This window comes from Ursus americanus, chromosome 3 (assembly GCF_024610735.1).
Source record: "Ursus americanus isolate L20-20 chromosome 3, mUrsAme1.1.p, whole genome shotgun sequence".
Classification (NCBI taxonomy): Eukaryota; Metazoa; Chordata; class Mammalia; order Carnivora; family Ursidae; genus Ursus; species Ursus americanus.
Window position 1 is genome coordinate 49,793,000 of NC_142129.1, and position 15,184 is coordinate 49,808,183.

Sequence of the window (15,184 nt, forward strand, 5' to 3'; positions counted from 1 at the left end):
GAAATAGGGTGACCCCTCAAGAATTAAATTAGTGAAAGGAAACACAAGATGCATAAAGTTAGCAGAAAAAAGCCACCCTAGGAAGGGTAGAACTACTGGAAATATTCATCTAATTAAAGTGTCTAAGATATGCCCTTAGGATAAGAACATAATAAAAAATCAGTGACAATCAGGTGTACTGTAAGTTGCTGGAAAAAAAAAAAAGTGTGTTAACAGAAAGACAGTTTCTGATCAATCCTAGAAAGAAAGAAGAAATTGATAGGTCTCTAAAATTGCCCACAGGAGAACTTGCCTACTCTATATTCCAGGATTTCTCAATCTTGGCACTATTGACATTTTAATTCCTTGTCATGGGGGTGGGGGATTTGTCCTATAAATGGTTTAGCAGCATCTCTGGTCTCTACCCACTAGATGCCAATAAGCATCCCCACTCTGACCCCAAACTGTGACAACCAAAAAGGTTTTCGGATATTACCAAATGTCCTATAGGAGGCAAAACTGCCCCCTGAATCAGTGGTATATTTTAAATAACGCAAATAGATGAACTGTAAGCTAATACAGTTTGATATTTCTAACAATAAAACACTTCAATTTTCTTGCATACCTAAAAAATATCTCATAATAATTTGGCTTTATATAAAAAGTATGCTCATGGTTGTAAGAAGTATTTGCTGACCATACTTTACATATGCTATCTCATAATAAAAATCAAGTTATACACTTCTCTTATTTACCCACAACTTCTAACATTGTTTTAAGCCTCTTTCAGGCATTTGAATGTTTTTAAAATTTGTTTTAAAATTCCTTGTTTAACATTCTTATAATCTTCCTTACTATTAGTATCTTGATTTTCTAAGTTTTTCTGTTCTCCAATTTTTACAGTTCCTCTGCCCCTCTCCTCTAAGACAACCACAAGGCTCATTCATCATCCTTACTGTAAATATCTTTCTTTTGAAAGTTAACAATATATCATGCAGGGATAAATGAAATGTGACTTACTAATTAATACTCAGGTAAGTGATGACAAAAGACATTTCCATCCTTTAATAATGATAAAGGGGTCAAATATTGTTGAGAACGACCTGCTTAAATCTAGAGAATACAAGAACATATTAAAAAATAAGAACCTGGTACGCCTGGGTGGCTCAGTAGGTTAAGCATCTGCCTTTGGCTCAGGTCATGATCCCAGGGTTCTGGGATCGAGTCCTGCATCGGGGTCCCTGCTCAACGGGAATCTGCTTCTCCCTCCCCCTCTGCCTGTCACTCCCCCCGCTTGTATTCTATCTCACTGACAAATAAATAAATAAAATCTTAAAAAAAAGAAAAAGAACCTACATGATCTCAGAATCATGAGATCAAACCTTGAGTTGGCTCCCTGCTCAGCGGGGAGTCTGCTTGAGATTCTCTTTCCCTTTCCCTCTCTCCCTCCTCCCCCTCCACCCTGCTTGCACGTGCATTCCTGATATTGTGCAAGCAGGGAGGCTCTTTCTCTCTCTAATATATATATTTCTTAAAAAAAGAAAATAAGAAACTACATGACTGTTTAAAACAAGATGAGGGCTTACCTTGGGAAAAGATCCCCAAACGCTGAAAATCCAGGGACTGCTCTTTGCCTAGGAATCCCTTGAAAACTTCGAGATACCTTTGTATGTCATTTGATAGGCCACAGTGAAGTCGTAATTTCCCTCCACTCATCTCTTATTTTCCATTCCCTCTGCCACCACTTTCAAGTTCTTATTGCCTCACATTTAAATTATCACTGCAAGTCTCTTTCCACTATTTTCTTCACTGTAACCCACTCAGCACAAGGCTATCATGTAAAAATGTCATTTTAAAGACAATACTAGATTAGAAAAACTTTTGTTATCCAAGATTGTTTAAATTTCTCTTAAAAATCTAGCTTTTTATCTATTCAGCCTAATTCCCCTATTCTCTAATATAAACTATCTATTCTAACCACATTGTTCTTTTTTAGTTACTATATGCACAACCACACATCTCTCCCCACTTAAATGCCTTCACTCGTGTTACCCCACCCAATATTCTTTTTTTATTAGCCATTCAATACCTAATCAATTTGACACACTTCTTGCTTTTTTAGAATCAAAATTTTAGAGCTAAAAGGACTCATCTCAAAATTAATTCAATCAAATGAATGGCAAGTCCCTCCCTACAGATGAGAATTTTTTTCTAAACTTCAAACTCTTTCAGAACTTAGTCGCACATGATAAAATGCTATTTGTATGCTAATTTTTATTGTTTCCTAATTTCAGTAATAAATATTAAACACAGCCTATGAGCATGGGACAATGCTTGGTTGAGGGGATGTAAAAAAGACAGTTTCTTTCTTCAGGTCAACTACATAAAGTAACCCTTTAAGTGTGAAATTCCAGTACATACATATGTATACAGATTTCCTTTTGGTGAAAATTTCTACTTGAGTGTAACAAATTCTAAGTTGCTCTTTTTGGAGGTATTTTGGGAAAAGGGGAGCTGCAGGTTTGGAAGATAAAAGAGAAGGGAAATTAAAAGATGGCAGAGTAGGAGTAGAAGATTATTTGCAGTGCACTCTTAGAAGAGACAGAAGAAGGGACAAAACAAATTTCCAGCCTTTAATCTGGAAACAGTCTATCGGGAAGGAGAGAATGGATATGAGAAGGACAGAGCCAAGTCAGTGTTCCATTATGTTATGTTCTGATGAGTGCTGGCATGAAATTATCATGGGTAGAAAAGAACTATAAATACCCACTCAGCTCTAGCAAGCTGAGTGAGTTAAATAAAGGTTACTAAAAGCTTGTTTTTTTTTAATTTTAAATATCCAAGTTCTGCTATCTCTAGAACAACAGTTGGAACCATAAGTTGGAGTAACTTTTAAGTGGAAATGAGGAAAGCTCTTATTTATAAGACACCCTAAAAAATGCTTCTTAAAATTTTAAGAACCCCCCCATCCCCCCAGATTGGAAATCCTGAAAAGTTTCTTTCAAGAAAGTAGGGGTAAATGGAAAATAACTGTAAAGTCCCTGGCATTTCCAAACTTAATTGCATAAAATGTTGATAATCTATTTTATTTAAAGTTTTTATAGATGAACATCAAAAGTTTATAAGGATTTTTAAGGGTTCATTCACAACCACAACTCTTTATCCTTATTTTCCCCATAACATCTTAAACCTTCAGGGAATATTTCTCTACCTTAAGGTTTTCAAGAACCAAATGCTAGGAATGATGAGGGCATCTAGTGATGACTTCGCCTATATGCCTCACAAGGTGCTCCAACCTCCTTAAAAACATGGTTTAAAGTTTTTTCATTTATCCCCATTCTAAAAGATTACTAGTTTGAAAAGGAAAATGAAAAGTATTTGAATCAACTTACATAAAAATACACATGATCATCATTTAATTTCTGAAATAAGCAACTTCAATGAATTAAATTTAACTCCGTTATCTACGTTTCGTATGTCAAAGTCCCAGACAGAAGGGCATTTAAAAGATGAATAAAAAGGCTTAAAATTTTATTTACGTAAAGTTTTCCATGAAATATTTTATTGTATGTATACAGACATATATATTCTAGGTAAAAGAGAAAGACAAATCCACCTGAAGACAGCCACATTCATCCAAAATACTAAAAAATTCCCTTTATGTGATAATGGACCATTAGGAACATACTACAACTATGGTCATTCTTGTCATTAAAAAAAAAAAAAAAGCTACATGATCAAACACTACTTATTTCTGTAGACTTTTAGGGGGAAAGCATGAGGAAAAATCAGGATTATGTGAGTTTTATAAAATCTTATTATGCTGAAAGGAATCTTTGAGGTCACATAGTCATCTTTCCACCCAATCTCCCTTTGTAAACACATTTAAATGTCATGTAAAAATAAGACTTATTAATTTTAGTTAACAGCACATAATTTACTGAACTACTTAAAAGCAAAGTTCTTTTAAAAATATTTACTAAATGAGACATAGCTCATACTGGAGTGAAAGAAAATGAAAGTTATGAATCAGGCAAAGGCAACTGAAAATGTTGTTATTTAACAAATATTATTCACTGCACATATAAGACTGTACCAAACAGTAAGAGAAGAAAATGATACTGACAATTACTGAACACTTGAAATGTACCAGACTCTGTGCTAGAGACTTACATTACCTAGTTAAAAATCTTACACTAACACTATAGATATTATAACCTCTGTTTTAGAAATGAGGTATATTGAGTTCAGTGCTAACAACAGACATGTCTGTAGTTTACTATCTGTACCACATAGAGCTCTGAGTTCTGAAAAAGTATAATAGATGGAAGTTAGAAAAACTGGGATTACAACCCATGTCTCTAACTGTCCTGCCATGTTAAGAAAATGATAAAATGAAGACCCTAACTTCAAGGAATTGTAGGATTTAACTATGTAAGCAGTGAAAATATTTTGCTAGTAAGCAAAACTCCAAGTAATATTTATTAATGAAAAGCCAATATTTCCTTTAGTAGAAAAGTAACTCAAGCATTAAACTGGTATAGCAATAAAGTACTTACAGTATTATCTTATAATTTATAAACTGTCATTTGTATTAAAACAAAATTTTCTACAACTTCCAAAAATTTGGAAGCAGCTGGGACATGAGCTGTTATTACATCACCAGATTAGAAGCTATGCAAATTAGCAGCAACTGGGAGTAGTATTCCCAATATCTGAGGGAGTCATTATTTTTTATACAAAACAGAATTTCTTTATTTTTGATTTATAATATAACATTAAACATATATTTCTTCATATATAAAATGTATTTTACATATATACACACATTTTATTTAATACAAGACCATGGAGTTATATCATTCTTCATATGAAAACCAAGTTGAATGCTTTGAAGAGACCTGAAGAAGGCAAGTGACAAAAAAACCAAGAAAACAAAACGCTATCTGCTGTATAATTAAACATAAGCACACAATTAAAAACAACTGAGGAGTCAAAAAACACTACAAGGATCCTACACTCAGATTCTTTCATAAAATTTTAAATTCTTGCCCCATAGCTAGGAATCAGTGATAATGCACTAGTTTATAGAGTAATAATGACTCAGAGCTCCAGGCAAAACATACATACTCAAAGAAATGACTGGCACATAAATGTACAGTATATGCCGTTTTTAAATAAAAATAAAGTATGTGTGAATCATGTTTGACTCCTCACTCAAATCAACTTTCAGTCAACCACAAACTACCACCAGTCATAATCAACTCAAATTAGAGGGTTTTACTCGTGATATGTGCTGGTATAAAATTTTCAGGAATGCTACACAAGAAACTTCTGGCAATAGTCACCTTCAAAATAGTGTTTCTCAAGCTCTGCACTAGGACATTTAGGGCTGGAGCATTCTTTGTTGTGGGCGTCTGTCCTGGGCGTTGTTTGTAGCCTCCCTGGCTTCTACCTGAGAGGTTCCAATAGCAGCAATGCCCTCCAGTTATGACAGCCAAATGTCCCTGAGGGACATGAAGGCAGGGCAGCAAAATCATCCCTGGCTAAGAAACACTGACTTAAAAAGAGAGGGACAAGATGGGCCAAAAAGACTTTTACCCACCCTCCTTTTCTGGACTATTTGAATTACTACCGTAGTAGGCTAGCGGTGCTCCAAAGATATCCAGGTCTTAGGCCCTGGAACCTGTGAATATTACCTTATTTGGAAAAAGGGTCTTTGCATATGTGATTAAGAATCCTGTGATAGGGAGATTATCAGGGGTCATTATGTGGGCCCTAAATGCCATTATATGTGTCCTTAAAAAGAAAGGCAAAGGGAGATTTTTCTTTCACTCACACACACAGGAGAAGGTGTTAAGAACAGAGCTGAGAGAGATCTGTAGCCCTTGAAGATTAAAGCGATGAAGCCACAAGCCAAAGAATGCTGGCAGTCACCAGAAACATGAAAGAGGCAAAGAACAGATTCTCCTCATGAGCCTTTGAGGAGCACAGCCCTGCCAATACCCTGATTTCGGCCCGATGATACTGATTTCAGACCTCTGGCCTCCAGAATTGTGAGAGAATAAATGTCCTGTGTTTTAAGCCACCAAGTTTACAGCAATTTGTTATAGCAGACACAGAAAACTGACACAATCATATATTGATTTTTAAAATCTGATGAGCAAATGAGATAATGTATGGAGAGCATTTAGCGTAGTCCTAAAACATAGTAAGCATTCAATAATATTGTCCATGCCATTGACAGTATGACTAAGGTCCAAGGTCTTGGTACTGAGAGGGAAAATTAAGGAAGTTCAAACAGTAAAACCAGGCATATATGCACAAGGCCCATGCGAGTGAAAGCACATAAATCAGCCACTGACATGGTGTGTAATTGCCAGTTATGTAAGTGTTGTGCTATAATTTGTCCTGTACTGAAAAGATAATTTGTGCATGAGGCCAGCCAATGACACCTTCTTGGGAGAGGCAAGTATGAACATTTATTAGTAAAGAAGAAACAAGGGAACAAAGAAGGGAAGAGTATAAAAGGGAGAAAAGGAATGGAAATCAATTTGATGCTTGTAGAGATACTGATCCGGCTAAAGTAGACACCATGGTAAGAGACCAAGTTCTAGGGTTAGAGTTATATAAATGGTATGGGACCCTAGAAGCTATGCTAACTGATTTGGTTATTAAAGAGAATATTTTACAGAATGTATTACTTCACAAATATTGGCTCTTGTTGATTTTAAAGATATAAACATGATCTGCCCCTACACCAGACTTACTAAATTAGAATCCTTTGGTATAGAATAACTCTAAAGGATTCTGATGCCTACTTAGGAGAACCCCTACATGCACCAAAGTCAATTCATGGTAAATGACCTACAGAATAAAAATATTATAAAGTATCATATCCTCAAAGTATGTATTCCGCTAAATTGGCTTAGTATTTTCCTAGGTTAAAACTCCTCCTAATACGTAGCCTCTCTAGGTGCCACCACATACTTTCTCTAAACCATATTCCCTTGATCTGCTCATTTTCCTCATACTTTCTCACAAACTGCTCTAGAAAAATTTCATGCATCTTCAGCTGCCCTACCCCACTTTTCATATCTATCTAACCCAACTAAGATCTAACAATATTTAAAGATTTTATTTATTTATTATGTCAGAGAGAGAGAGAGAGAGAGCACGTGAGCGCACAAGCAGGGGGAAGAGCCGGCAGAAGGAGAAGCAGGTTCCCCACTGAGCAAGGAGCCCAATGTGGGACTTGATCCCAGGACCCAGGGATCATAACCTGAGTCAAAGGCGGATGTTTAATTGACTGAGCCACCCAGGTGTCCCAGATCTAACAATGTTTTATAGAGCAAAGGAACCATGTAAAAGTTCCATTAATATACTATATTATAAACAATTTATAAAACTGCCCTACCGACCATTTATTGTAATAAAATCTGAAGTACATTTATCAAATTAAATTCTAAATCACTTTTTACAAAAGATTTCCAAAAGCATAAAATTATGAAGTGGGTCTATGAGAAACTAATAAGCTAAGCACTGTTCACTTCAATCTACTTAAGTGCTACTAAGTAGCTAACAAAGTGCTAGGCTCTGAAAGATACAAAGGATATGGAAATCTCAGTGATTTAAAAACAAACTTTACCAGCACTAGGATGAAAGAAAGGGTGATCTGGGAAGATGAACTGAATATAATCCTAAAAGGAATCTCCTGTGTTGGGGGGGTGGGAAGGTATGTGACCTCACTGGCTTTACTTTAGCCTGGGCTTGTTTCATGACTAAAGTTAAAAATAAAGCAACACAAGTTAATGTTCAGATAATTAAGTTGTACATTAGCTCTTTCCTCTCCCACAAACACCTACATCAATTTATGCATATTCTCAGGTATTTCTATTTACTTTAGTACTCTTCAGAAATTTCAATCACATCAAATTCTATTGATTTATATTTCCACCAGCAATGTAAAAGAGCACCGGTTCGTCTCTATCCTCCTGAAAAGTCTTATCAAATTCTTTTTTGGTCCTAATTTGTGAAAATGGTACCTCATAATTTATGATATTTATATTATGTGTGAGGTTGAATATATATGCTTAGGAACAACTTGGATTTCCTTTTCTATGAATTATCTGTTTACAATCTTTACCCAACTTTATGGCTGGTCTTTTTCTTATCAATTTACAGGTGTCCATTATATATCAAGGAAATTCACCTTTTGTCTGTGATACAAGTTGCAAATATTTTCCTGTTTCTGTATTATCACCATGCTATTTTTGATCGTTTCTTTCCTTCATGTATATGTCTTACTGTCCTCAACCAAACTGTAAATTCCTTCCATGAAAGGACATTTCTTTTTAAAATCCCCAGGACAGTGCTTTTCAGATCTTCTAACTTCATATACCAGCAAAATTTAAAAGAAGGGAAACCAAACTTCTAGAGGATGGTCAAGGGTGAACATTAATTATCATTGTACCATCTACTTGGGTTTTCTCTCCAATTCCATTTCACATGGTTACAGCAAATACCGTCAAGTTCTAATAATACAAGATAGTTTGTTGAACAGGGGAGCGACGGGTACTAGATGAATCTCTTTCCTGTTGCCTGGGCTACTACTGAAAAAACTCAGGAGATGCTGGCAGCCATATTTTCCATTAAGAGGACCAGGAAGTGATCGTCTGCAGCAAGAGAAGAAATGAAGGAAATGCATGTGCAGATTATAAAGAGATGAAGTGTATCGTGCTGGCACTGGATGGAATCCTGAGTCCCAACCTTTGGATTCCATCAGATATCCCTGCATCTTTACAATAAATCTTACCTCTTGTTTATGTCACTTAGATGAATTTCTATTACTTAGAGCCAAAAGTAGCCTACTTACTACAACTACCATCTACTCCTATCGTTCCATAAAGGAACATTTTAACAAAAGTTGAGGAAGGACAGAACCTCAGATATTTTTTTTAAACGAATATTTATTTAATGACAGCTGTGTGCCAGGAACAGGTCTAAGTCCTTGAAATATAGTTAAACAAAAGAGCTACAATTACTGTTTCCATGGGGCTTACATTCTAGTGAGAGTAGACAGATAATAATATAAAAACACAATTTCAGATAGCGATAAGTGGTTTGCAGAAAAAATTTTTTAAAGGTAACGAGATAGAAGGAAATAAGGATAGTGTTATTCTAAATGGGTAGAGAATACTGCTTATCTGATAAGATAGTATGTGAACTGAAACCTGAAATGATGAAAAGAAGCCAGTCATGTAATGTTTTAGGAAGAGAATTCCAGGCAGAGTAAACAGTCCTAAGTCATGAACAAACCATGACATTTCTGAGGGACAAAAAGAAGGGCAATGCAGACAGAAGATAGTGAACAGGGAGGATGTTAAAGAAGTGGTAAAAGAGTAATAGATCAAAGAGGAAAAGATGTAAGTTGGTGAAGTGAGCAGGGGTCAGTTCCTGTATAGGAACTAGTAGGCAGTGGAAAGGATTTGAATAACTTGAGCTTTACAAAAACACACTATATTATCTTTAATTCTCATATTGCCTTGCATCAGTGATAACTTTAACAAAACAGGCCTTTAGGAATTACCATCCCCAAGTATTTGACACAATCTTGAAGTTAGCTAGAAAGGAACATTTCCTAAGCAGAAAATATCATTTCTAGTATACCATGAACATTAAAAAAAAAAAAAAATTAGGATAAAAGCAAAGCCATTTTAAAAGAAGAATCTAGGATGATAAAATGATAGAAACTACTCCAAATTCTATCCTATCTGCTATGATCAAGAATGTACAAGGGGCGCCTGGGTGGCACAGCGGTTAAGCATCTGCCTTCGGCTCAGGGCGTGATCCCGGCGTTCCGGGATCGAGCCCCACATCAGGCTCCTCCACTATGAGCCTGCTTCTTCCTCTCCCATTCCCCCTGCTTGTGTTCCCTCTCTCGCTGGCTGTCTCTATCTCTGTCGAATAAATAAATAAAATCTTTAAAAAAAAAAAAATGTACAAAAGTCTTAGTTATGGAAAAACATAAAACTTAAGTTCTTTCTAAGCTACTATAAACATAACATCCTTTGTTTACTGAGTTCACTATTACTGAATTGGACATTGCTAGAATTGGAAACCAGACTTCTGACTTTAAGAATAGCCACAATATAATGGTCAACAAAGTTGTGAGTTTTAATCTTATCTTTACTACTATGAAAAAGGAACAACTTCCGCTTTGTGGTGAAACTGGATACAAGGGATGCTGTAATATCTCTTCCTCTGAAAGCTTTTTAAAATAGAAGCCCAATCTGTTTGAAAGAGGTTCAGATATGGTACACCTATATCTCCAGATCTTTCCAGACAGCTAATATGTGCGTACGCTAAGTAATTAAACCTACATTGCTACTAAGATTAATGCCAGAAAAGTCAGACTTTGAAAGCTCTAAAGTAGTCATGAATCTTATCTTTCATTATGTGAGATATTTAGTTAGCCCACTTAACAACAGACCAAAAAGTAGACTGTTAATAACACAATCTATAAAGAGAGGTACTTTGTGAGTGGTGGTGTGAGTCAAAAAAATAAAAGTCACTAGACACCTTGATCAAGACTTGATTCTGAGTGCATCCTCCTCAACACATTTCCAGCAGTTTGGCAAAGTGCCCAAGGATGATTAGCAGCCAGTGTATCTAAGGGAGGGAATATGGTCAACCTAAATTGTATAAAGTCTCCCCCCAGTGGTCACAGACAAATAATAACAAGAAGAGTGGGGAAATCATTACAGCTTCTGTGAGACTGACCAAAAATATACTATACAGAACCTGGTCCCTACAAGAAAGAAAGAAATTTTTTAATTCAATACTAGCAACCTATCAGTAAAGAGATCTTTTAGGCTTATCTGCTCTTATGATATTAATAAATGTGAAGCCTATTTTTGGAAGGAAAGAACCTACAGGTAAAATAAAACTAGCATATTTTTTTCCTCAGTATATATTTTTAAAGGAATATACAATATCTTCAGACAGCCCAGTATTTGTTTTATCTAAAACAGGCAGATGTTCATTCTTCCTGAAATAAATATCAGCACATCCCTTGCAAGTTAACCACATTTACCTGAAGTAGAGTTCCGTGCAAATTTAGTCACTTACCAAATGAATTGCCTTGGAAAAGAAAATTTTCAGTGTTAACATACCTAATGTCTACTTTGCAAAACACTCTTTCAAAAACCACCTAGAACTAGATAATTTATAATATACAGTAAGTGATGTCAAATATACAAATGGGTCCTCTTGCTTCTTTTAATATTTATTTTCTTGGTGTTTTTACAATTAGATAGCCTTTGACTATCTAACCCTGTATCATCTGCAACTCTCAGCAATAATTTGCTGTTACTCGCTTTTAACAAAGCTTGAATGTCAAAAATGTGAAAGGCATTTAATTAAACATCTGTTGTCTTCTAATCATCCATTATTAAGAGGTAAAGTACATTAAAAAAAGATAAATACTCCAATTTAAAAACACAATTTTAAAAAGGTAAGACAATTATGGTTGTCTTGGTTATCCCAAGCTGAAAAAGGGGGGGGGGGGGGGAGGAGGGAGAGAAGCAGGCTGTGTAGTCTTCTGGAACAATTTCAGCCTGAGATGAGACTTAGGGGGAAAAAAGCAAACTGCTCCCTCAAATGTTTAAGAAAAATATGATTCATTTTTTTAAAAATCCAACAGTTGGCTCAAAGAACAAAAAATGATTGTCTTATATAGCGCTACCAGACTTGCTTAAGCACCTTAATTTTTCCAGTGTTTATTTAATCTGGAATGTAAAATAATTCATTTTGAAATTCCAGGTGAGAAAGGAACTGACTAGCATCAATTGGAAAAGGACACACACACACACCCGTGGATGTTTTTTCATAAAGATATTTAGTGTGCAACCCCAAAGGGCAAAACAGAACAATTAAAAGTGGTACCATTTAAATATTATGTAACCCTAGTCTAAAATGAAACATGGATCTTAAGAAGTAACATGCTGTGCATATATTTAAATATGTATTTAAATATATGATAGATTTCAGATACAAATGACCTCAAAATGACACAACCCACAAAAGTTCTTTGTTTACTGTAATGAGGCCTCAGAACATATGACTATAATCAGGCCTGATACCTTACCGTAATTGCACAGTAGGTACCTAAAATAAGCAGTATTACCTGAGGTCCGTTGTTATACGTATGTACCGCAACTATCTCTGCATTGATAACACTGTGTTACCTCGCCTAATATATTCGAAATGTATAAGTTTCCAAACGACGATTTGAAAGATTTCACGGGTAGAAATGGCTGCTAAATCATATTCCAATTGAAGAGCATTTTAACACACCTCAAATGTTCCCAGCCATATTACAAGACCAATTCAGGAAGCATAAAGTAAAATTCCAACAATCCCCAAAGGCGTAGGAAAGAGTAAAACGTGGCTAGCTTGACCTTAACAGGCTGTTTATAAGTAATGCGGAGAATTTTCTGAGCTTCCCCATCAGCCTTCAATTCTCTTCCTCGCCTGCCCCCAACCCCCTTACATAAATGCATGCACCAGCTGATGAAGTTTAATGGATGTAATCTCCAGCTGTAATCCCAGGAGCTGGTGAGATTGAAACTAAACTCCCAATAAAGTGTTAAAAAGTCCTTCTGGAAAAAAAAGAAAAAACAAATCCACCAACCAATCCACAGCCTGTCATCCTACCGGCCGTATGATCCCTCAATCGACTCCCTTCTGGTTCTCCACCCCGCCAAAAAAAAAAAAAAAAAAAAAAAAAAAAGCCCCAGCACCTTTCTGGTTCCAGATTATGTACCCAGGATCCGAAAACACTGCCTCAGCAGCGAACGCCTCCGGAGCAGCGTGTGCTCGGCCCACAACCACTTTGACCAAACGAGTCTCGTGCCTTGGAAGTAGCAGCAATAGTTGCAGAAAACCTCCTCCCCCAAGAACTTGGGGTTCAGGAGCACGCCAGAAGCCGGCTGAATCGCCCCCTCTCGGCACTGACCCCGAAGGTGTCAGTCACAGCAACTACCGCCCCCGGCGCGGCTCTCCATTCATGCCTTAAACGCCACTCCCGCAGCAGAGGGTGTCGGCGCCCGAGCACCGCTCCCGGCGCCTGGAAGGGGCCCCGCGCGCCCCCAGCCCCAGCCTTGCCCCAGCCGGGGCCGCGCCGGAGAGCGCGTGGAGAGAGCCGGGCGCCGCGCGGCATGGGCCAGACACGTTGCCGCGCTCCGGCTCGCCCGCCCTCCCGCCCGCAGCCCCGGAGCCAGGGGCCCGGCAAAGCGCGCCCCATCTGCGCCGGCCGGGCCGGGCCGGGCCAGGCGCCCCAGCAGCCCTCCCCACCCGCGCCGCCTCCACCGCCCCGGCCCTCCGCGCGCCGAGCCCAGGTGCTGAGGGGGCGGGGCGGGCCGGGGTCCCCGCGTGGCGCACCGCGACGAGCAACAGGGCGCCCCCGGGCCGCCTTGGCGCGTGGCGAGACCGTTACCCGAGCAGCGAGGGGGCCCCAGTAACTCACCGGCTCACACCTCGGCCGCCTCCGCGCCGCCACCGCTCCCCTGCGCCGGTCGCTGCTGCTCTCCTTCAGCCGCAGGCGCCGCCGAGCAGCCCCATCTACAAACTCGGGGCTCGTAGTTGAGAATTGGAAATGCGGCTCTCCTCCGCCCCCACTCCTCCTTTCCTCCGCCCCCTCCCTCGCTCCGCACTCCGCCCCGGCTCCGGTCGCCGGCGCCGCCACCGCCACCACCGCGCGCTCGGCCAGCCTCCCCTCAGCCGCCCTCCTCCTCCTCTTCCCCCTCCTCCTTCTCGCGCCGCCGCTGCCGGGGCGCGCTCCCTCCCGGCCTCGCGCGTGCGCCGGACGCGGGGGAGCGCGCGCTCGGGCGCGAGGAGGCGTCACCGCCTCCGCGAACCCCGGCCCCGCCCCTCCGGCCGCTGCGCGGCGGCCAGGTGGAGCCCCACTCTGAGAGCCCGCAGACAGCGCCCGCGGCGCCGGGGCCTGACTGCGCCGCCTGCCCCAGGCGGCCTCTCCCAGGGTCTCCCGGCGCCGGCCGCGAACCGCGCCCGCGAGAGGGTCGGTCAGATCCAATCCCCCAATCCGCGCCTGGGCTTCCGGCCGAAATCGCCGCTGTCATTCATTATTTACTGATAGGCGAGGTACTCCATGGGGCATAAAAGAGGCTCCTCCCTGCGCTTTCCAGGAGTACCTTCAAAGAACCCAGTCATGGGGCACAAAGCATAAACAGACTCGAAGGAAAGCCTCTGGAGAATTTCCTCCCTTCTCCTTCACACACACCCCTGGTTCGGATGTGTATTTGGCAGGGTCTACAACGCTTAGGGTGTCCTTCATGAATTTTCTCCCAAAGGCCCAACCGGGGAGTGTGATTCACACCCGAGGGCATGGACGGACATAAGCTCTTCTCATAGCACCGAGTATGCCGTGGAACTCCCAGAGCTGGCGTTGCCGGACCTTCCCAGGACACCAGTTGTTCAGCTCCTCCCAAACATCTGGCCTTCCCAGACCTCCAAAGGGGTGACTACACCATCCTTGCCACCTCAACTCTGACTGGGCGTAGGGTATGGTGAACTGTGATGAGTGTCCAGGGGTGAGATGACACATTTTGACAGGAGCACAGATTTAATTTTTCAGTTGAAAGGAACTGAGCAATGCCGTGTACCAAAGACTCTGGCTAGAAAAACCCAGCAAGGCAATCGGAGAACTACCAATTCCTTTAAAACATCTACCTAATCCCAAAAGATGTCTGCAAACTGTCAGACCTGTGATTGGGGGCTTTTGGAAAAGCTGTTGTGCTCTTCCTGAAATTGGAGGAACTATGAAGATGTTATTTAAATTTTACAAAATGTTTCAAACAGTGGCTGTAGAAAGTGCAAGTAAAACTTGACATGTGAGGAATAACCCATCAGGAGACTTCTACACAGCCTTTCTTGGCTTCTCTTGGACGTGTGCTGCAAAAGCAGGATAGTATATGGTAACTGTTTGCGAGAATGAGTGGATGCATCGTGGTCCTTCGGGCTCAGAGATGGAGTTTCAAACTATATAGGTTCCTGCCTCTCTGTGAGTGTGGTTAGCGTGAAAGAGAGGGAGAGAATACTATGGATGAGGTGTATTAAGAAGGCCTAATTCCCTAAAGAGTGTTTTTTTTTCCTTAGCCTCAACCAAGCATCAGAGATTAATTTA

At 39.9% G+C, this 15,184-nt stretch overlaps 1 protein-coding gene across 5 annotated transcripts in view; it reads right to left on the bottom strand.

The window, feature by feature from the left end:
• Positions 1–13,696, bottom strand: part of PALS2 (protein associated with LIN7 2, MAGUK p55 family member) — a 108,315-nt gene extending 94,619 nt beyond the window's left edge. For 2 of the 5 annotated variants that reach the window (XM_045793016.2, XM_087860963.1), the window contains exon 1: positions 12,783–13,207. The gene's annotated coding sequence lies outside the window, so the exon portion shown is untranslated. Of the gene's footprint in view, positions 1–12,782; positions 13,208–13,507 lie in introns of those variants that run through there. The other 3 variants (XM_045793013.2, XM_045793014.2, XM_087860964.1) reach the window with 3 other exon arrangements.
• Positions 13,697–15,184: the final 1,488 nt, after the last annotated feature.